A 23,900-nucleotide genomic window follows, 5' to 3' on the forward strand; every position below is an offset into this window, starting at 1 on the left:
CCCCCACCCCCACCCCAGGGATTCGATGCATGATAAGCTCTATTTATCCTAGTTGCACATTTTTCTATTCTGAGTTGTCACTTGGATTGAAAACAACGTTTTTTGAAAAATTTCCCCCTTAATCTTCCTGACTTTATACAAGTTTATTAGAAGTCTGCTTGTTGAAGCTATCAGTGGCATAAAAGGTCTGTCTTTACATTCGACATACCTGTTTCCTTCCTGTTGTCACATCTGGTACTGTGTGCTACTAAGGCAGTCTTGAGATTTTTGGTGGTGAATTTTCCTTGAAGAGACTGTTACTATTAGGAACATTCTGTGAACTTAGCAGCTGTGATAGACCATGGCAACACTGTTGCTAGCTGAGAGAAGGGGAAGTTTGGGTTCCCAGAGTTTTGTGGGTGACTCTTTTCTTGCTAATTTTCTGAAAGGTTTCTGTTTCTACACATGAAGACAGCATATTGCTGATATACAAAGAACATTTCAAGAAAAATCATATTGGTTAATTGAAGTTAAAGCTAACCAAACTTCTATAAACTAAGTAACAAGAATGATTAGTGTTAAAGCACTTTATAGGTGTTCAGTTTATAATAAAAATCTCATACAGTACATGAAATTAGTTGCTGGAAGTGCTCTTTGTCTTAATATGTATTGTATTCCTGTGGCATTTCTTTGTGTTAAAACTACTAAGAGAGATTTAATCGAAGGTCATTAGTTGAATACACAAAGTATACTTTTTGGGGTTCTTACGCAGAATCTAGGTTTATTTTAGTTTAACATTTAATAACATTTTAAAGAAAGCTTTATTAACACTTGTAAAGATCTGTTTGTGCATTCTTACATGCTGTTCTAATCTATTAAGATATGATGGATCCTGATACAGTAATTACTAATTCCACTTACTAAATAGGTCATAATGTCCACCTCAGTATTTTTCCCTTTTATGGAAATGGAGAGGAAGATGGGTGAACAAAAGAATACTGGCAGTGGAGCCCACTGTAGAGGTAGCTCGAGAAATGTCTTCCTGGGCTCCACTCAGATAGGTCAGGTGCGCTTTGTTTATACATTCTGATCCTCTTCGTTCACTAAATGCCATGACCAGTTTAAAACGCCTGCACCACCAGTGGTCTCTTTCTTGTCTATTCTGAATTGTGTACTAACTGAACACCAAAATAAACAATCCAGATCTTTAACGATTGTTTATACCGTTTAGGAAGTTTTTGGCGTTTGAAAAATACATAGATTTTTAAGGTAATCATGGAAAATGATAGGTGAGCTGCAGAACTGCTCTTTATTCCTCTCTAGAGATAGGCTGCAGTTCCAGCGGTCGCCATTCACACAGAAGGAGTATGAATGGTCTTCTGGAATCATGCAGAAAAGTTAGGAAGATTCAACTGTCCTTATTGTGACTTCTGAAGAATTGTGACATTCTGCACTTTTAATGTAACAATTATGTATACCTCAGTTTCGTGAATCACGTTTTGACTTTGGGGAAGGGGTGAACACACCTAAGCTTACAAAAGGGTAATTGATGAGAAGTTGTATAAATGATAAAGATAGGATAAACTGAACTGACCTGGGTGCAACCACATGGACATTCTAGCGAACTTTTTAACTGAATGTGCCTACCAGAGAACCTCTTGGATGTTGAAATTTGAATCTACCTATTTTCACAGAATGGGAACCAAGAGGAAAAGTAAAAACTGAGATTCTTGTTAATACTGTCATCACAGTACCACTAATTTGGTAATTCAGAGAATGTTTTATTTGTAAGCTTTTGTTTGGAAGCAACTTAAAGATTAAAGGGATTATGTTTATTGTTCTTTTATGCCAAATACTTAATAAGTACAATGCATTTTCTTTTAAAGAGTGAAAATAATGATTCAGGCTTACACTGCATGAAAATACTTAATGATTGAGTTTGGTATTTGGGCAACATAATGTTTATGAAGTTTTTTGTTTTTTGTTTTTTAGTTAATAGTTCACTGACCTATGTGGCAGGATGGGTATTCACGCAAGATTGATTTCTCCTTGTAACCTTTGAAAATATATTTCTATTTTCAAAAGTCTACTTGGAGGTACCACTACAAAGATTATTTTGGAACTGGGGAGATGGCTTAAAGGGATGGAGTGCAGGCTTTGCATGTGGGAGTCCTGGGTTTAAACCCTGGCACCATATGGTCCCCTGAGCATTGCCAGTTGTGGACTTCTCCCCCCTGCCATCACTCCAGAATAAACAGTATACTGGTCATTCTTTCATTTTGGGAACTTAGAGATGGGCAAAAATATAACATCTTGTAGTGAATATTAATGTTAAATGCTATGTGATGGTCTTGTATTCAAGGCTTTTTATCAAATGTCTTATTTATCTTTATAGATGATCTTTTTGTGCTATTATTACTTACAATTTTGTGGTCAAAATATTATTTCTTTCAGAGGGGTCAGTTTCTCTGTAAAATCACTTTGTGACTAGATCTGTAGAGTGTTCTTGCAGGGAATTTGATTTAATGAGTATGAATATTGGATATCAGATCTAATAAATTAATTTTCTGAACACTAACTTAGGTGCATCGTGCTATATATGGACAGCAGGGAAATTTTCACAGTAACTTGTTTTTATTTTTCAGAAATGTTTATCATAGAGTAAACCTCAGGGTGGCTTCATCTTGTTTTGATGGTAATGATCTTTTTAGTGGTTTAGTAGTTCCCCCAGATATAATATATCTATTGACTTGAGACCATAGTTCCAAAAATGGTTTCCACCGTAGGTAAGGGTTGCTAGTTTTTTTTTTTTGCATTATACCTGCGAGGCTCAGGGGTTGCGCCTGACTCTGGACTCAGGAATCACTCCTGGCATTGCTCGGGGAACCATATGGGCTGCTGGGGATTGAACCTGGGTTGGCTACATGCAAGGCAAAAGCCCTCCCCACTGGACTACTGCTCTAGGCCCCCACGGTTATTAGTCTTGATTGGTTTACACTTAGAAATTAATTGGTTGGACTGGACAGTAGCTTGAAGAGCTGAACTGCCTGTTTTGCATGTGGGTGGCCTGGGTTCAGTGCCCTGCACTGCATAGTTCCCTAAGCACTACCAGGAGTGGTTCAACCCCCACCCACCCTTTAAAGCAAACATAACTGTTCTGTTTTGGAGAATGTCAGGGATGCTGTTGAGGACAACAAAGATTAGCTGTATTATTATTTCCTATGGTTAGGCCCAAACAGCCCAGCCCCCCAGAAGCCAGGGACCTTGCTAGGCACCGTTTACGCATCTCAGTATGCACCGTGGCAAGTGCGTCATGACTACCTATGATCTTAACTTGTAGGTTTTCAAGAATTTTTATTCAAAAAAAATTGGGGGGCCATATCCAGTGGAGCTCAGGTTTATTCCTGGGTCTGAGTTCAGGAATCACTCCTTGCAGTCTCGGAGGACCATATGGGGATCAAACTCGGGTTGGCCTTGTACAAGACAAATGCCCTACCTGCTGTACTATTGCTCTGGCCCCTTACCTCACAAGTTTTCTAGAAAATTACACGTGATCAATTAGTTCTTGTTTGGACATCAACCTTTGGACCAGAATGGGAGTCCTTCCAAGTGGTGCTCAGTGGGCCTGGGGCCACTTCTGGCAGTCCTTGGCAAACTTGGCTGTAGCTTTGGAAGCTAGGGCCAGAGGATGCAGAGCTGCTCTGGTTCTGGTGCTGGGGCCACCATGAGCTATAGCTAGCTGGTAATTCTCAGAGGTCTATGTTGTGCCATGGACTGAACCAGGCTTCCAAACATGCAAGTCATGTACCCAAATCCTTCTGCTATTTTCTCAGCCTTTCAAGTCATAAATCCTTTGTGGGAAGAAGGTTTGAAAATAAAAAAAATGTGAAGAAGGTTAAGAATGTATTACTCTCCTACCCCCTTTTCAATCATTCGAGTAAACTGCTTTTTATGTCATGGAACAGAGTTGATCATTCTGTATACACCTGTCTTTCTTTCCCTCTGCATCTTAAGTGTTATACCAAAGTACTGTCTCTGAGATACATAAGTTTTAGATAATATAGCTAACTATAAAATAACTTTCCAAATATTGGTCTTTGAATATTTCCAGTTTTTACTATTATAGAAAGGTGTGAACAACTGAAGGTTCTTTTATTTGGATTATTTTTTGGTCACACCTGGCGATGCTCAGAGGTTACTCCCAGCTCTGCCTGCAGGAATTACTCCTGGCAGTGCTCAGGAGACCATATGGGATGCTGGGGATCAAACCTGGGTTGACCACATGGAAGGCAAACATCCTACCCAATATACCCTCACTCTGGCCCCAGTGAAGGTTCATGACATACACTGACAAATGGCTTTCTTTGGGGAGGGGATTGGGCTTTTTTTGTCACACTCGACAGTGCTCAGGGGCTACTCTTGGTTCTGTGCTAAGGAGTGACACTCCTGTCAATGCTCAGGAAACCATATGCCATGCCAGAAATTGAACTGAGGTTGGCCAGATGCAAGGCAAGTGCCTTAACTCCTGATGTTGCATTATAGTCTTTCTCTCATTTCTTTATTTTGAGTTGATCAGCAATATATTGCAAAGGTAGGGGGAGGGAGGAACTTGTCACACATCCCTACCCCACCCCAAACCCCACCCCCACTCCCACCCCACCTTTCCTGTAGTGTGATCAATTTCTTTTTTTAAAAACTATCTTGCTGCTTTGATAAAAGAATTGTATGCTAGGATAAATTTGCATTTATTTGACCAGTGAGGTTGAAAAGCATATTTGGTCATTCTTTTCTTTTGGGTAAAGTTCTTTGCACATTTGCCTCCTGCCACATTTGTTTTTCCTGTAAATTTATTAGGGTCCGTACTTATTTGTGATTGAAGTGTGTGGGAGGTATTTTAATACTTAAACAGTGGATTCTTGGTAGAAGATCCAAACCCATACCAGGAGCAGGAGTCTCATGACCATTTCTTCTAGATTAATATATACAGTAGGCTAGACATCAAAAGTCCTTATAAAGGTTTTTGTAACTTAGTTGTATGTTTGTGGCTATTTGGGAGACATGCTAATAAGTACATTGAAAATGCAACACAGAGACAGTAATCAGTTGATTATTTGTAGCTAATAGCATGCAAACAGGGTAGGTAAAATTCATGTAGTTTTGTCTAGCTCTATTTTAACAGCAGACTAGAAGAAATTCTATTTGGAAAATTAGAATGGTCCCGAGGCCCTGGTTGAGACTAATAAGCCTCTAGGTCTGATATCAGCATTATTTCTCAACTCCTTTTTTTTTTTTTAAGGTATAACTGATGTACAATGATAGATAAATTGAAAGTATATGATATGGTATAGGCATACAGTGTGAAATGATTATCACAATATAGTTAACAGAACTATCACTTCATTATAGTTTATGTGTGTGTTTGTTCAGAACCGTTAAAGATCTGCTCTTACCAACTTTTTCTTTGTTCTGGTTTTTGGACAACACCTGGTGGTGCTCTGGAGTTTCTCCTTGCTCCGTGTTTGGCAGGGCTAAGCTGTGCCAGGGACTGAACTCAGGTGTCCCACGTTCTTTGCATGTGCTCCAGCCCTTTGAGCTATGTCCCCACTTTCACCAATTTTCCTATGTTAACTCTAGTCACTATCTGTACATGATCTTCCCAGAACTTGTAACTGGAAGTTTGTACCCTTTGGTCACTTCACCCACCCACCGTCTCCAATTCCACTCTTTCTTTGAATTAGGTTTTTTCTTTGGAGTCCACCTATCAGAGACCATAAAGTAATTGTCTTCTCTGTCTGACCTATTTCTCTTGACATAAATACAGTGTTTGTTATTATGGGGGGTGCATTGTGGGGACCCTACCCTGTGGTATTCAGGGACTACTCCGACTGCTCAGGAGTGATCATGGTGGTGCTCATGGGACCATATGTGGTGTCAGGGATCTATCTGGGGTGGGCTCTTGCAAAGCATGCACTTCCCCTCCCCACCCCCTATAACTTCTTTTGACTTCTCTAAAGACAACGTTTTCAAAGTTTCACACGTGGTGACAGTAAGTGATCTGCATGCTAAGTACTCAGTTACGCAGTGAAGTTATAGGACTCGCATAACATTGGGAAACTGGTAGTATGGTTTGAGCAAATTCTGTTACTGCTAAGTGGGCATATCAAATTCCAAAGAATTCCAAAGAGTTTTGATTTTTTTTGAAGGGTGAGGGCACTCTCAACAGTGCTCAGGGGCTACCCCAGCACGGTGCTTGGGGGACCACACAGTATCTGGGTTCAAACTTGGGCCTCCTTTATGCAAAACATGCACTCCAGCTCTTTGAGCTATTTCCCTGGAATCTAGTTTTTTAGAACCCTATTATAAAAATTGAATGCATGTTTCTATATTAGTAAGCATAAGCACTTTTTCTCTATTCCATTTAAGTGATCTTTTTTTTAAAGGAATGTATTGTTTAAACTTGATTTTGTCTATGCTATAATGATAAGATAATATTACCTTAAGTATATAAACTTTGAAATCCTACTTGCAGGTGTTTCAATGATCTTAACCAAATCACTAATGTTGAAGCACCAAAGTGTTCTTTGGGAGCGATGTTTGCTTTTCCTAACTTATTTCTTAAACTGAGTGTCATTATTCAGTTTGTATTAGCAAAAGTTTATGCTTTACTCTCAGTGTGTCTTCATAAAGTAGAATATATCTTGGTGTTAGCAAAAGGACAGACTATTTCTTGGAGAAGTTTAAGTTTACTGCAAAATTGAGCAAAAGCTAGGGAGATTTTCCATACATTCCTTACCCCCATTCATGCACAGATTCTCCCCTTGTGCAACTGTTGCAACCAAAGCATCTACATTTGCACATCAATTTCATCTAGAGTCAGAGTTTACATTAGTATTCACTCTTGGCATTGCATCATCATCATCATCATCATCATCATCATCATCATCATCATCATCATCATCATCATCGTGTGTGTTCCCAGAGATCAAACTCAGGGCTTCTACCACTGAATCACATACATGATGGTGCCAGGAATGAATCTGGGCCTCTCACATGCAAAGTGTGTGCCTCTAGTCCTTGGTCCCTATTTTCAACCACAACCCCCATCCACCCTCCAAAAAAGTCTTGTGTTTGTTGCTCATATTCTTTATGAAGCTGCAATTAATTTTATTCTTTGTTCTTGGTACAAGTAATTTCTTACTATTGTCTGAATTGAGCTTTTAAATACGTGGGGGCTGGAGCCATAGTACAGAGAGTAGGGCATTCACCTTGCATCCTGCTGACTAGGTTTGATCCCTGGCATCCCATATGGTCCCCTGAGTCTGCCTGCAGACAGAAGTAATCCCTGAACACCACTGGGTGCTCAAACAAACAAAATCTACTCACTTTTCAGAGTTTTTTTTTTTTTAAATTAAAGCCTTTTCTTCCTCATTCTTAATGCTGCTGTATTGGTGGCTCTTTCTTTCAGGGTCAGGGGAATGAGACGCATTGTATTTACTGGTTTTGGTATATCGAATATGCCACAGATAGCTTGCCAGGCTCTGCCGTGCAGGCGGGATGCTCTCGGTAGCTTCCAGGCTCTCTGAGACGGATAGAGGCTTTTAGGGAGGCCTCTAAACGCCCTTGTAGGTGTTTCCATAGTTCAAACCACATTTGAACCCTGTCAAATATGGTGTGGCAATCCTGAAAGATGGGTATTAAGTGTCTTATGATGTGTCGGAAAGCATCCTGGGGCGTGGTGGTGGCTGGGTAGTGGAGGTAGTGGAGTATTAAAGCAATATTAAGATTGGAAGCAAATAAAAAAGTAGCCATCTGATTTTTTTATATTTATAATTTTACGCAACACTTAAAAACAGGAATAAACTGCTTTAAGAAGTTTTATTTTTTAATAAAATGTTCAGGGGATTGATTATATGTAATTCCAGAGATTCAAGCAGGAAGCAAGGCAGAAGGCCATACCTAATACCTCTAGCCCTGGGGAAGCTGTTCTTGGTACTGAAACCTGGGTAAATTTTCTTTTGCACTGAGATAAAGATAAACCGTATTTTCAGAAATCCCTGAAATACATATGGTAAATTTTTTCATAGGATTATTTCTTATATGTCTTCCTGATCTAAGTATGTAGATGCATAAGGCCAGAATTGACCCCATCATTCATTCAGTAAATATTTCAGCACTGTTGTGCAGTATCAGGAATGCAACACCACTGAATTCAAGTTCCTGTCCTCCTGAAGCTAAATACTTTTTGAGGAGGCAGTGAATTCCTTATATGCTCTTAGGAAGGCTTAATGTACTGTGAATAATAATAAAGCAGGGTGAAAGAGATAAAAGATTGACCAGGAATGGACATTGTACCTGAGGAAGTGACATTTTACCATGTTGATGTGGAGTGTGCCACTGTGGGACACACTCGATTGTGGTTTAATACAAATTCTAGCACCCATATCATGTTTAAATTGCTCTCTAAATAAATGAAGAGACAAAGAGATAGTATAGTTAATTTGTTTTTGTTATTGGGCCACATCTGGCAGTGCTCAGGGATTGCTCTGGTTTTTGGGCGCATATGGCAGTGGTCAGGAGTTACTCTTGACTCTGTAACTTCTGCAGAAATCACCCCTGGTGGTGCTCAGGGGACCATATGGGATGCTGGGGATTAAACCCAGGTTGGCCTCTTGCAAGGCAAGCGCTGTACTGCTGTAATATCTCTACAGTCCAAACAGGGATCACTCCTGTCTCTGCACTCCGGTATCATTTCTGGCAGTGCTCAGCGGACCATATGTGGTGCTGGGGATTGTGTGCAAGGCATTGTATCCATGGCATGCAAGGCAAGCACCCTATCTGCTGCAGTATCCCTTCAGCCATCAAAAATGAACTTTCTTTTAGGGACTTAAACTATATAGGACCCAACCCAAAAGTGATCAGGCCTTATTCCAGGATTAAACATGTAGGATAAATATTACAAAGGAGCACATCTTGAATTAGAATCCTGTGAAGCCACTTTTTTGATGAGACTGAGTTGTATGCATCTTCACACATGGGCACGTGTTGGATTATGTGAAACATATCTTTACTACAAGACTACTCAGAGCCAACTCAGAGCTCTTCATTGAGGAGGATATAATTGTTGGTGGATTCCAAACGTAACCACAAAATCTCCTATTTTTGAGCCATACTTTGCATGGTTTGTGGAATGCTCTTAACTTAAGCTTTCCATGTTTTTTTTTTTTTAATTTAAGTGAACATTTCCTAAGAGTCACTTTGCTAAGAATTGTTGTAAAGTTTACTGATTTATTTGAGTCAGCTGTTAAAGACAACTTGGCATTTTGAAGCCAAAGCAGTGAAAATAGTATCCGAGTGATAGTACGGCAGGTAGGGCACTTGCCTTGCACGTGGCCGACTCGGGTTCGATTCCTTGTGCCCCATATGGCACCTTAGTACCATCAGGAGTGAGACCTGAGCGCAGAGCCAGGAGTAACCCTTGAGCATTATTAGGTGTGTCCTATACGCCCCTTTCTCCCGAAAGAAAGAAAGAAAGAAAGAAAGAAAGAAAGAAAGAAAGAGAGAGAGAGAGAGAAGACTGAAAACATCAAGGGTACAGTAGTTCTCACCAAGGCTGTACATTTGAAACCAACTGGAACAGCTTTGTAAGGTCTGTCTCATAGTGATTCAATAAGAATAAATAAATAAAACCAATGGAGAGCTTATAGCACAACTAAACAAGCCCCCAGTTTCTTTGGGTCTTTGTTCAATACCTTCACTAGTTTTTGTGTTCAGCAGAGGTTGAAAAACCCACTGCACTAGATTAATAGTTGATGAAAAAAAAACCAGAATACACATTCCAAAGCAAGCACATTGACCTGTGAAAGCAATAAAGTGTTCGATTACCTTTTTCTCCTTGGAATTTTGCTTGGCTAATAAGTACTGCTTATCAATGCTCTATATAACTGTTCTTGGTAATGCACATTCACATGCCATTTTCCTGAGTTAGCATGCCTTAATAAAAATATTATTTTCTGGGGCTAAAGAAGTAGTACAGTGGGTAGGACACTTGCCTTGCACACAACCGACCTGTGTTTCATTTGTTTCATCTCCACCACCGTACATGGTCCTCGAAGCCCCACCAGATGTGATCCCTGAGTACAGAGACCTGAGTAAGCCCTGAGCACTGCAAGGTCGCCCTCCAAGTCCTCCTTCCGTCCCTCCCCAAAAAACCCCAATATGTGGGGCCCCCCATATTTTTTACTTATTAAAAAAAATCAAATTACCACACGATGGTTAAAGTGAATTTTAGTTTGATTTTTTAGTTGTGGCTGGGGATCTGAGGAGCACCTGGGGAAAAATCCATGGTTATTGGACAGGGGTGCTGTGTGTCATGGGAACTGGATAAGCAGTCGCCTGAATGAGGCCGTGAGCTGTTCCTGCAAGAGGCAGAGAAGAATGTCTGTGCTGGATGGAAAAACTAACTCACCTTGGCACTCGCAAGAGAACAAGCAGCTGCTGGAAGCCAGGGAATGCAGAATCCAGCTACTTGGCCAAAGCGTTTCCCTACGTAGTCAGGTGCTTGGGTGCTTCTGTACCGATAGATGATGACTCCCATGTATTGTCACAGCAGCTCTCTGGTGACATGCTGAAATGTTGACACTGTGTTAGAATTCCCAGAGAAAGACAGTTTTTCTAATGAACTTTGCTGAAAATGGTAATAATACAGAGCCACATTTGAATTTATCACAAAATTGTGTTACTTATCTGCATTTTGGATTGGGTGAGAAAGAATGCCTTTGCACAGTGCGTTTCTTTTGGTAATTAAATTTTGGTAATTTTGGTTTCTTTTTAATAATTAGTTATCCAAAGCAAAATAGTTTGGGTGTATTTTTAAGTTGAAAAGGGTCACTTATGAGCCTGGAGTGTGGGGGCGACTAAAACCTCATGGGAAGGGGGGGCGTTTCGGTCCGCCCTTCACGCCCTACCGAGGCCACCAGTTGCCCCCACGAGCAGCTCTCCAGCACGGCCACGACTCCAGAACACAGAAACCAATTTCTTAACTATCTGACTTTCAGTAGAAATACTTCCAGGGTCAATAGGTAAAATAGCAGAAATCCAAAACCAACATTTAATTCTTGAACCCAGCTGTAGAAAGCAAATCACTTCACAATGCTTTTTCAGCATGTCTGATTTGGGGGGGGGGCAAACTCTAAATAATAGTGGTGAATCTTTTATTGAAACAATTAATCTAATCAAAGCAGATAGAGTGTTAACTAGAATTCATCGCCCTCACAGGGACGGGGAGGGGTGGGGGGTGGGGTTTTATTGGGGTTCTTCATGGTAAAAAATAAGTATTGGTAAAGGGAAATGTGTTTGATGTTTGCATGACTGAGACCTAAACCTGAAAGCTTTGTAACCTTTCCCACAGTGATTCAATAAATAAATTTAAAAAAAAAAAAAAGAAAAGGGTCACCTATGGTTGGAATATAGAACCATATTGATAGGATAATAGGAGTGGTCCTCATCTCTATACTTTTTTCATGTCAAAAAACACAAATTAGCTAAACAGAAAATTTTCATAATCTCCTAGTTTATTTATTCTGTACAAACACTATTGTCTCCTTTCTGGTTCCATTGGGGAGAAATCAAGTAATCAATCCATGCTGCAGATCACGAGTGAACATATTGAATGTATTGCATGAACTTTTTTTTTTTTAAGTTTTTGGGTCACACCTGGCTGTGCTCAGAGCATACTCCTGTCTCTGCCCTAAGGGATGATTCCTGGCAGACTTGAGGAGTAGGGACAATAATGATGTCAGGGATTGAACTTGGGTTGGCCAAATGTGAGGCAAACACTTTGCTTGGTACTATCACTCCTGCCCTATACAAACATTTTTATATTACTGTTCTGTGTTTCATATAATGAATTTTTCTTTCTTTTTGGGTCACACCTGGCGATGCACAGGGGTTACTCCTGGCTCATGCACTCAGGAATTACTCCTGGCGGTGCTCGGGGACCATATGGGATGCTGGGAATTGAACCCGGGTCAGCTGTGTGCAAGGCAAACGGCCTACCTGCTTTGCTATCATTCCAGCCCCATCATATAATGAATTTTTTATAGTCTAGTGCATAATAATATTAAATAACATGTAAGAAGAATGAATAGTTCAGCAAAAATAGACACTGCAAACTTAAAATGCAAAATATTGTAAGGAAAGTGACTTAAGACGAGAGTTTGATTTCATGCATGGGAAATTTGGTATTTTTCCATGCTGCATAGCTGAATTTTTATTTTGAACTTTAACTTTTTAAAGTTCAGTGCCTGAGCAATAAATAATCTAGCAGACATCCAGTGCAGTTGTCTGCTCCCCAAAGGATACAGATGAAACTTATTTTGGGGTATGCATTGAATGCATTTTTAAGATTTCAGTGATCAAGCACAGTAGCTAAAGTACTATTTGTTTAATTTTGTTTTCGGGCACTGCACTGAAAATAAATGGTCCTTTGCTATGTTAAATTAGAACCTGAGGACTATGTCAAAAGGAGAAAATACCCCAAGATCAGAGGTCCTATGGTATGATAGATAATCTTGTGTGTGTTTGTGGATTGGAAGATAGTTGACATTTTGTTTTTTCTGGGTTGGTAGGAATATTGTGAGAAAAAACTCAGGGTGATTTTTTTTCTATAGTAATATGTAATTTGAATACCCACTCATTTCACAGTTGTTCCTGCCTCTCCCTTGGCCACCCATATGGTGCTGAAGATCAAGCCCAGGGCCTCACACGTCAGAAGCATGTGCTCTGCTCCTGAGCCATGCCCCTATCTAACACTATCTGATTTTTAAAAATTGTGCTTTCTACTAGATTTACTTATGGTAAAAATTTCCCCTTCAAACTTATAACAGATAACTTCTCAGTCTCAAAAAACTTGAATATTTGATGATGTCTCAACTTTGAAAACTGTTTGTATATTTGGCGTTCAATATATATACAAATCAAGACCTTTAATTCAATTAATTCATCAGCAGTTTTACTCAGAAATCCACTTTTTGTTTGTTTTGGACCTGCCAGTATTCAGGGATTACTCATAGCTTTGCACTCAGGGATCACCCCTGGTAGGGCTCAGAGGACCATATGTGGTGCCAGAAATTCAACCTTGTTCAGCTGCATGCAAGACAAGCGCCTTACCCACTATACTCTCTCCAGCCTATAAAACTTAACCATGTTTACAATTCTTTTTGTATCCAAATAGTTGCAGTATATAAATGAACTGTAATAGGCTGAGCAAATTTGTTTTCATTTTTCAGTATTTTGGGGCGTGTTTGGTACTCCAGAGCAGTGCTCAGGGATCACTCCTGGTGATGCTTGGGCAGGCCCAACAGTGAATGGGATTCAGGGAACTGTGCATTGCTGGGATATAACTCAGGGCCAGCCCTTTGAACTCTCTTTCAGCCCCTCATTTTCTAGTTTTGATCTGAAAACTAATTTTTCAAAAGGACCTGGTGTATATCATAGTATATATGTACCTGTACATACACACACACACACACAAACACACAGATGAAAAAGACCAGTCTGTCTCATTGTGTAATGACTCAAAAGTTTTGTTTTGTTTTTTGGTGTTTGGCCATATTCAGCGATGCTCAGTGTTTAATCCTGGCTCTGGACTCAGGAATTACTCCTGGCAGTGCTTGAGGGACCATATGGGATGCCGGGGGTCAAACAAGGGTCATTTGCATGCAAGGCAAGCGCCATACCTGCTGTACTCTCACTCCAGCCCCATGAATCAGATTTCTTGAACATGGTATCTGACAGGTAGGGGTAATGTTTGAATGCCAGTACAACTTGCAGTGAGTTTCTTGACATACTCTAGCATGTTATGTAACGCTGGAATGGGTTTTTGCCATGAAATGTATGTTTTTTCTCCTAAAATTATAGCATAATACCTGTAAACCACTCTCACTAATATTTTTTCTTAATTTATTTATGTTTTTCTGTCATTGTCACTGTCCTCCCGTTGTTCATCGATTTTCTCGAGCGGGCCCAGTAACGTCTCCATCATGAGACTTGTTGTTACTGTGTTTTGCATATCGAATACATCACGGGTAGCTTGCCAGGCTTTGCCATGTGGGCGAGATAGTCTCAGTAGCTTGCTGGGCTCTCCGGGAGGGGCGGAGGAATTGAACTCGGGTTGGCCATGTTGGCTGCGTGCAAGGCAAACGCCCTACCCGCTGTGCTATCGATCCAGCCCTCATTTATGTTTTTAAATTTATTTATTTTTAATTAGTGAAACACCAGGAGGTACAGTTACAGACTTACGAACTTACATGCTTGGGTTTCAGTTATACAATGATTGAGTACCCATCTATCCACCAGCTTAATTTATTTTTATATCAACAGTAAGAGCATATGGTTTTGGATGACTGATCATATTTTAATTTTAATGTTTAGTTGAAGTTGAAATGTTACTAGGGAATTTTGTGCTGACTTCAACTTCTTCCTGAGATTATGAATATTACTAGACATTGACTTTTTTAAAAAAAAATTTTATTAGTGAAACTCCATGTGGTACAGTTGTTGACCTTACAAATTTTTGTGCTTGGGTTTCAGTTATACAATGATTGAGTACCCATCCCTGCTCCGGTGTCCATTCCCCACCTCCAGTGCTCCCAGCATCCCTCCCACCTCCCCCACCCCCCCTAGACATTGACTTTTAGACATAAGAATATATCAGTTAACTTTCAGCATGTTAACATACATTTCTGTGCATGTGTAAAAACTGCTTCAGGCAGTAAAAGTTTTGTTTCATAATTTAATATTTGATATATTAAACATGTACTGAAAAATTCTTTAAAATAGGAAATATGAATTTATTTTCCAAAAATTAAAGTAGACAAATGATTATTAGTATGGATAAGATCTGATTTGTTTTTGGATAATTGAGTAGGTCTATAGATTTTGTTTTCTTTTAAAAAAAAAGAAAAATTAATGGAATGGCATTTATTATTAAACAGGCTTTAATAATAAAACCAAGGTAAGAATAACAGTTTGAGTATTTGAGAAGTTGTTATTAATATGAGAAGTCTGCACAATTTTGAATAAATATAATGGAAGTAGAGAGTCTAATAGTAATGGAGTATAGGAACTCATGACTTAATTCATAAATTAAAATACGAAAATTCTAAAGAAAACCTTAGCATTTGGGGGAGTTTTACCTTGAGAATTTTGTAGGGGCTGGAGCAATAGCACAGTAGGTAGGCATTTGCCTTGCACGCGGCCGACCCGGGTTCGAGTCCCAGCATCCCATATGGTCCCCTGAGCACCACCAGGGGTGATTCCTGAGTGCATAACCAGGAGTAACCCCGGTGCATCACCAGGTGTGACCCGAAAAGCAAAAAAAAAATTTGTAGCAGAAACATACAAAATCATACTCATTTCATTCTCTCACAGTGCCTTGCAAAGGTGAATTTGCAAAGGAAAATTGCTTAGAAAAATACTAGGTTTTTACTGGGTTATACTTTCAAATGACTGCACCTTTACCAGATTGTAGTTTAAGGTTTCCTCTTTTCCAAAATTTGATTATTGTACAATAGATATTTTAAAGTATTAAGTATTTGAAGTGATTTTAATTAATTCTTAAAAAACAACAATAACAAAATGGACATAACTCTCTTGGGTAATGGCTTTTCCCCCCCTCGAGATAGTCTTTATTCCTAAGATTAAATACTGAGAAGTGAAAACTGACTTTTAGAATATGTGGTGGGATTTTTTAATACTAGTTTTATTCTAGATGCTCCTGGTTGTCTCCCTTAATTCCTGTACAATTATAAGAAGGATAAATAGTATGTCCATGGGCATTTTTATAGTCTTACCAATGGCTTATGCTAGAAGGAAACCAACATTAGTTGTGGTTGAAGGGTTTTTTTCTTTTTTTCCCCAGAATAAAATCTTACATATGAATTATGTTATTTCTCTGATATGTGCATATGGAATTAGTTGCTGGTTTTGTTTTTGTTGTTTTTAGACCATACCTGCTAGTGCTTAGGGGCTACTCTAGGCTTTGTGCATGGGGGTCTCTCCTGATCGTCCTCAGCAGACCATGCAGTGCCTAGGACTGAGCTTGTCCTCCTGTGTCCCTTGAGCTATCTTTCTGGCCCAAGTTGGCATTTTAAAGGGGGTATCATACCCTCAATTACATAAATACATTCGAAGACAGTCATCTACAGGCTGCTTTTTTTGTTTGTTTCGTTTTGTTTTGGGGCCCACACCTGTCTGTGCTCAGGGCTTACTCCTGAATGTGCACTTTGGGATCACTCCTGGTGGGGCGTGAGGGACCTAGCAGATGCCAGGGATGGAACCCGGTCAGCCATGTGCTAGGAAAGCACCCTACAGCCCATACAAGCTGCTTTCTACCCAGATTGTACAAGTTCCTTGTTTTGTGACATTAGTTATCTACTCATTTTTAAAGAATTTACCTAGCAGATTAAAACGATCTAGTGGTTATTTGAACTATTAGACAATAATAGCTCTTAAGTATATTGATACATATTTTATATGCATTATTAAAATTAAGCACGATAAAAGCCCAGATAACATTTTAGTTGTAATTATAATGTTGGAGTTTAAGTTTAAACATCTTGCTAAACGAGTGTGTCATTTGCTACTACCACTAGAAAACCTTTTTCTTTTTCCCAACCCATCCTTACACAGGCGACGGGCCCTTCCAAAACCCTTTCCCCCCCTCCTTTTAGTCCAAGTCAGAGGAAAGAATGTAGTCTCACGCTGTATTTGTGTATATGCATGTGTGCGCATCTCTCTGCATGACTGTGCATATGTGTGATCATTTCCAGAGTTCTGAAACAATTCTATTTATGGGTTAATACATAGTAGTAGTTGACAAGTTGGTTGGTGGTCCTGAAATTATGTACTAATCTACAGAAATTTTAATGGACCCAGGCCTTCCTAAGTATTATGTGAGAAAAAGAAGTTCCCCACGTAAAAGTCTAGTTAGGGTAATTGCATTGGAGTGGGGGGAAAGTTTATTGTATCATTGTCAGGCAGAGGTTTTAGACTCTTGTTTCAGGAGCAGACTGAGTAAAAGCAAACTGAATTTCTCTCTCTCTCTCTCTCTCTCTCTCTCTCCCTCCCCCCCCCCCACTGTTATATAAATTTAATAGTAAACATCTTCTGGATATGGGCTCAGTTTACATAGGGCTTATCACTTAAATTTTGTATGCAAGTCAAAATGTGAAAAATGGAATCATTGAAAGGTCTGGTCCTGGGAGATACCTGGTGGGCTGAATACGTTCTTGGCATGTGGGAGACTCGGGTTCTATCTCAGTGCCACAAGATTCCCCGAGGACTGCTAGAAGGGAGTAATCCCCGGAACACTGCTGGCTATGACTCCCCCCCCCCCAAAAAAAAATACAGCAGAGAAACATTAAATATGCTTGTATGAAAGAAGTGCTATTGTGATTTTTTTTTTTTTGCTCTTGTTGAGCACAGCACCTTTAGATGATCTAGATGATATTACTAAATTTGTTTATTTATTTATTTTTGCTTTTTGGATCACACCCGGCGATGTTCAAGGGTTACTCCTGGCTCTGCACTCAGGAATCACTCCTGGCGGTGCTCAGGGGACCATATGGGATGCTGGGAATCGAACCCGGGTCAGCCATGTACAAGGCAAATGCCCTACCTGCTGTTACTATCTATCGCTCCAGTCCCTGATCATTTTTTGTTTTTAATATCCGCTGACTTTGCTTATTAGTACAAGTCTGCGGAAGTTATGTTGTCACCACTTTTTAGAGTAACACATTATAGGCAGATTATCTTACAGTAGAAGACCTTTCGTTGTTTTATAACTTTTTATTAATCTTATGCTGGTTTCTCTACTCTTTTTGTATTAATACATTGAGAGGGCACAATAAAAAAGATTTTGTGAACTTCCACATGTCGGAAAATACAGTATATCAAAGAAATTTTAGCGAATAAACTTAATTTATTCAACTTCTTCTTAAAACAGAATGTTCCAAAGAAAAGTTTTTTTCAAAGTTTTCTCCCAAAGTGGTGTATAAGTTCTCTACTACTGTATAGCTAAAATAGCTTGTCTTTTTATTTGTCCAGAATAAATTATGGGTGTTTGAATTTTAAGCAGCGTGAATGAGTTTCTATTCTTATTTTGGTTTTAATTCTTTTAAAAATTAAAAAAATTAAAAACAATTAAAAATTGCTTTTAATTCTGCTAACTTTTAGGGAAGTTAGTGGGAACTTAAACCAATATGTTAGTGTAGTAGTGTTGAGTTGGTATTTTCACAGTTATACAAATGACCACAATGTAAAATAGAAGACAATTTGAAAAATGAAGGAGTAATAATAATCCACAAAGAAATGTATTCTTTGGCAATGATATTTATATTAAAACTTTAGGATTTAAGAAGAATATCATCAGGTTATTGTGATTTTAATTTTATTTGCATTATCATTATATTTTAACCTAACTGTGCTTTTCAAGTGTAATAACTCAGCTAGATAAAATAAAATTTTTTAAAAAATGTTTCTGGTTACTCTGTTGAGGATAGTTTTGTTTTATCAGTGATTCTCTACCAGGTAATTTACATTAGCTCTTCCTGAATCAAGAAAACTGTTTCCATAATGAAATAAATGGTATTAGTTTGGAGTTAATGCAGTAGGTTTTTGCATAATGTTTTGGAATCATTTTGAGGATTAAAAAGTTGGTGTATTGAAAAAGGAAATAAAACATCAGTGTTCATATAAGAGGTTGTGACTTGTTTCCTTTTCATGTCCATCTTAAGTTACTTGATTGAAAATTGAGGAATACTTAGAAAATAGTAAAACTTAGTGTCTTGAGGAGCAATCAGAAATCATCCTTAGCTGACACAGGGTTGTGGCAAAAATCATATTTGATTTTTGTGTACTTTTCTACCCTTGTATGTCAGTATTTTCACTTTATCCATGGACCATTACAGTGCCAGGTCATAGATTTTTCCCCAATACAGATAAGTTGAAAGATCTCTTCTTTCAAGCACCCTGCTTCCTGTATCCCGATAAAATTACCTGAGCAACCTTTGGAATAAACTCTTGATGTAGTTTCCCCAGTGCTGTATATATGGCTCAGGGTTAAAATGTAATTGTTATTCTTTCTTGTGATAGATTTTTTAAAACCAATCTGGTTACCTTGAATATTTGGTTTTATCACTTTCCTTCATAAGTAACTTTTTCATTTGTATCAGCAATTTTTCTGGGGGCACAGAATGGCTTGTCATTTATCAGCATAGGGACACATGTAATCCTAGACATTTTCCTACCTTAAAGATTTTGCATCTCTGTTTTTTAATAACCAGGATGAGTGTAATAGGAAAAGTATAGATAGAAAGGACACTGGTTTAGCTTTATTTTAAAATAACTTAATTCCTAAACATGCCGGGGCTGGAGTGATAGCACAGTGGATAGGGTGTTTGCCTTGCACACAGCCGACCTGGCTGGCCCGAGTTTGATTCCTCCACCCCTCTCGGAGAGCCTGGCAAGGTACCAAGAGTATCTCGCCCACATGGCAAGCTCCCCGTGACGTATTCGATATGCCAAACACAGTAACAAGTCTCACAATGGAGACGTTACTGCACCCACTCACGCAAATTGATGAACAATGGAAGGACAGTGCTACAGTGCTAAACATGCCATTCCAGTGCATGACTGTTTCATTTCCATTTAGCAATTTAGAATATATTTCTCAGACAGTTTTACTGAAATAACTTCTGACATTCTGAAGAAAATACTCAGCTTTTGGTGTTTAGTTTTTCTAGGTATGACCCTTTTCTGTATGGACTTTGTTGTTTTTAGTTGATGTAATCTTTCTCAGATGCTTTGAAAACTTTTCTATTTAGATTGCCTTATATTTATTTGAGAATACTGAAAGCACAGTACAGTTGTTAAAGGATCTTTTCTCACTTGCAAATACAAATTTTTGTCTTGATAAATATTTGAATGTTTAATGAAAATATTTTTTGGGGGGTTAGGTTTTGCGAATGTCCCTCCCCATTTCTTTTTTTTTTAATTGGGACCATGCTTGCTGGTGCAAAGGAAATGGGAGATGGCGGGTAAAGATGGGCTGCTCTAGGTTTGGTGCATGGGTGGCCATGTGGTGCTGGAGACCAAACTTATGGCCCTTTATACAAAACAAGTGCGTTAGCCCTTTGAGCCATCTCTCTGGTCCTCTTCTGCACCCTTGATGTTTGCCTTTTCCCCTCAGTTTGTCAGGTCTGTCCCTTATTCCCTTCTCTGACTCCACCACTTTACACACTCTCCAATAAGTAGGTAATTCCTTAGAACTCTTGTTTCAGATACCCTCCCTCTTTTGGGGTGGAGGGACTTCCTAAGGATGTTGGAGATCACCAGGACAGTGCTGGAGAGACTCCACCATGTACAGCAGACAAGGGTGCCAGCCCTTTGAGCTGTCTCCCTGGCTGTGTGTTTTTTTTTTTTAAATAATTGTATTTACTGAATCACTGTGAGAGCAGTGACAAAGCTTTCGGGTTTAAGTCTCGGTCATACAATGAACCACCTGTACCTTCACCAGTGCCCATTCTCCACCCCCCAAAAACCCCAGTATACCCCTATCCCCTATCCCCTACCTGTGGGACAGATGATTTCCACATTACTCTGTCTCTACTTTGATTACACGCAATATTTTGACACCAGACCCACCATTATTAAAAATTTGGGATTTTACCCCAACATTCAGATCCGCCGAAAAGGCAACAGTAGACAATTTTTTTTCTATTGCTGGTTATGCAGTAGTGCCGTGCGATTTTGAATTCCGAAATTTTAACAAATCTGGAGGAATTTCTACTGAAACCTCCTGGGTTCTGAGATTTGTTCCTGAGTCTCTTGGACCATGGCCGTTAAGCAGTTTGATCAGGAGATAGAGAGGCTGTTTGAAGGCGGTGACTCGGGGTCTTGTTGGGATGGGAAGGAAAGGGCCAGCTCCACTCCCATCCCATGAGCCCCCACATGTCTCATCACTGAGGGCCCAAACCTGAGTGTCCAATGACCTCTGGAGGATGGCGGCCGCTGAGCCACTAAGGGGGATCAGGCGGAGGGACAGCACCCTTCCCCCCAATGGAATGGCCTGGCGACAGTAACCTACTGCGGGGTCCGGACACATTTCTGCCAAAAGCCGATGAGTTCCGAGATTTGTTTCTGAGTCTCTGGGATCATGGCCATTAAATGGCTTGATTAGGAGCCAGAGAGGCCATAAGTGGGCAGGGACTCGAAGTCTCGTTGGGATGGGGAGGAAACGGCCGGCTCCCCCCCATCCTGTGAGACCTCACGTGTCTCATCACTGCGGGCCCAAACCTGACTGTCCAGTGGCCTCTGGTGGAATGGCGGTCACCAGGCCACCAGGGGGAACAGGCCAAGGTACGAAACCTATTCCCACCTGGGGTGGCCCAGCGCCAGTAACATACTGCAGGGACTGGACACATTTCTGCCAAAAGCCATTGGGTTTCGAGATTTGTTTCTAAGTCTCTGGGATCATGGCCGTTAAGCAGTTTGATCAGGAACCAGAGAGGCCATGCCTCCAAGTATATAGCTGAGCCGGAGGTGGTTTGTGGGTGTGTCTCTTACATACCTAACTTTTGGCCGTTTACTTTCTTGGTAAACTTTGCCCCAAGTTTTTGGGGTCTGGCCAAAGACACAGAAGCAATTTTGGGGTATGTGGAAGTCTGAAGGTGCCATCAGGCTGCTGATGCACTCGCCTCACAGGTACAGATTGACCTGCTGGCGGCACCATACCCCCTTCTGGGTATTTTTCTTTTTTCTTTTCTTTATTTTTCTTCTTTTTCTTTTCCCTCCCTCCCACCCTCCCTCCCTCCCTCCCACCCTCCCTCCCTCCCTCCCTCCCTTCCTCCCTCCCTCCCTTTTTCCAAACTTTGCTATCTGGTTTGAAGTATTGTGATTTCTCCTTCTCCTCCTTTTTCTTATAACCAGAGATCCCCAAAGGGATTTGGCCTGCTGCTCCCTTTTTAAGGAAAAACAAAATCACTTGGCATCCCACCTGGAAATTAACCTTCCTATGTGAACAAACAGAAGTTCCCGCCAGTTGTACCCAAAGCTACTGCCAATCCTCTGGATTGTTCTAACCTGGTGACTGGTGATCGCCCCTCCCTTTCCTCCACACCTCTCCCTAACCCCCTACATCCCCCCCCCCCCCCCCCACACACACACATTCAGCATTATCACCACTTTGGGAAGCATTGTAGATGGTGGTGTTAGACCCTTTTAGTGACTAGGGTGACTTTGACTTTTGACTTTGATCGATTTTTCAGTGCCTCTGGGCTAGAGGAAGAATCCCTGTTTTTCCTAGATCCGAATTTGACTATATTTTGGCAACTAGCAAAAACTTGTGTTCCTGGAAAGACTGCAACAAGGATGATACTAAATTTGAAACAATCAATCTTCATTTGACTTCAAAACACTTTATCTGAACACATCCAGACTAATATTGCACTTTTTTTCTTTTTTGGGTCACACCTGGCGATGCACAGGGGTTACTCCTGGCTCTGCACTCAGGAATTACTCCTGGTGGTGCTCAGGGGACCATGTGGGATGCTGGGAATCAAACTCAGGTTGGCCGCGTGCAAGGTAAACGCTCTAGCCGCTGTGCTATTGCTCCAGCCCCTAATATTGCGCCTTAAATAAAATATAAAAGCTGTGTATATTTCTGATGATACCAGGAACCATTTATTTACCAAGTTGGGTTAATCCGGGATCAGTAGAAGCCATGATCTCAGGCGGTGATGTCTCTCAATGCGAGCACTTAAAGAGTTCACATGCAAAGAAACGGAGAAGCGCAGGGGCAGGTGTTGATTATAATGGGAAGTTGAGGCAATGGGCCAGTAGCTTGTATTTAGTCTTGGATCTTCCTTAAATCATCATTATAAATCATCCTGTGAAGAAACTGTGTCCTACAGCTAAGATGGAAAAGCCAGCACTGGAACCTGTGTGCTTGCCACCAGTCGCTGGTATGAACTTCCGGTGCTGTTGCAGGCTTATCCTATTGCCCCCAGCAATGAGAACAGCCAGTTTATTCTGGATCTTCTAACTAGGATGCTGAAGGCGGATGGTAAATGATGGCATTCGTAGTATCTAAACATCCTGTGACTTTACTCATCTCATTTGAAGAGGGGGTTATCACTGATACATGTAGGTTTAAATTTTGGATTGCTTAGATTTTCTTTGTTACTCAAATTGTTTCCATGCAGTGTAGAAGGGCTGTATACTAGATTCAAAATGAATCCACACAATAATACAGAAGTTTTAAAGTCATGTGGATAAATCACATGGTACCAGGAATGTCAGACACACATATCTGTGGATTAGACTTGAGGACTATTCCCAGTTGGATGTTTGTGGGACCAAGCCAGAAATCAAACTCAGAACCAGGAACCAGTGCCAAGAATTGAATCCAGAGCCTCACACTTGCAAGGCACATGCTCTATTACTGAACCATATCCTTGGCCTCATGTTTATTTTGGTATTTAAGACATACTTGCGCTCTTTTTTTATGATTGTGGCAGTGCCGGGCACTGAAACTACCTCTCATGCATGCAAGGCACACACCACCCGAGCACATCCTAACCTGTTATTTGAAAAGTTAGAACCTATAGATAGGAGGTCAGTGAAATGATGAAACCTGTTTCCAGTATAAAGTTGATGTACTGACATTTATTTATTGTCAGGGAGCAAGTGTGCAAGGCATCTGCTCTATCTCTGAGTTACTTTTTTGATCTTTTAGATGAGTTGATCTTAAAAAGTAGTTTGGAGGGGCTGGAGCGATCGTACAGCAGGTAGGGCATTTGCCTTGCTCTTGGCCAACTCATGTTCTATCCCTAACATCTCATATGGTCCCTTGAGCACCACCA

The 23,900-nt window shown here is 40.2% G+C and overlaps 1 protein-coding gene across 4 annotated transcripts in view; it reads left to right on the plus strand.

The window, feature by feature from the left end:
* ARK2N (arkadia (RNF111) N-terminal like PKA signaling regulator 2N) overlaps window positions 1-23,900 on the plus strand; it is an 89,781-nt gene that overhangs the window by 38,270 nt on the left and 27,611 nt on the right. The window lies entirely within an intron of this gene.

This window comes from Sorex fumeus, unplaced genomic scaffold (genome assembly GCF_029834395.1).
Source record: "Sorex fumeus unplaced genomic scaffold, SorFum_2.1 ptg000128l, whole genome shotgun sequence".
In the NCBI taxonomy this organism is placed as follows: Eukaryota; Metazoa; Chordata; class Mammalia; order Eulipotyphla; family Soricidae; genus Sorex; species Sorex fumeus.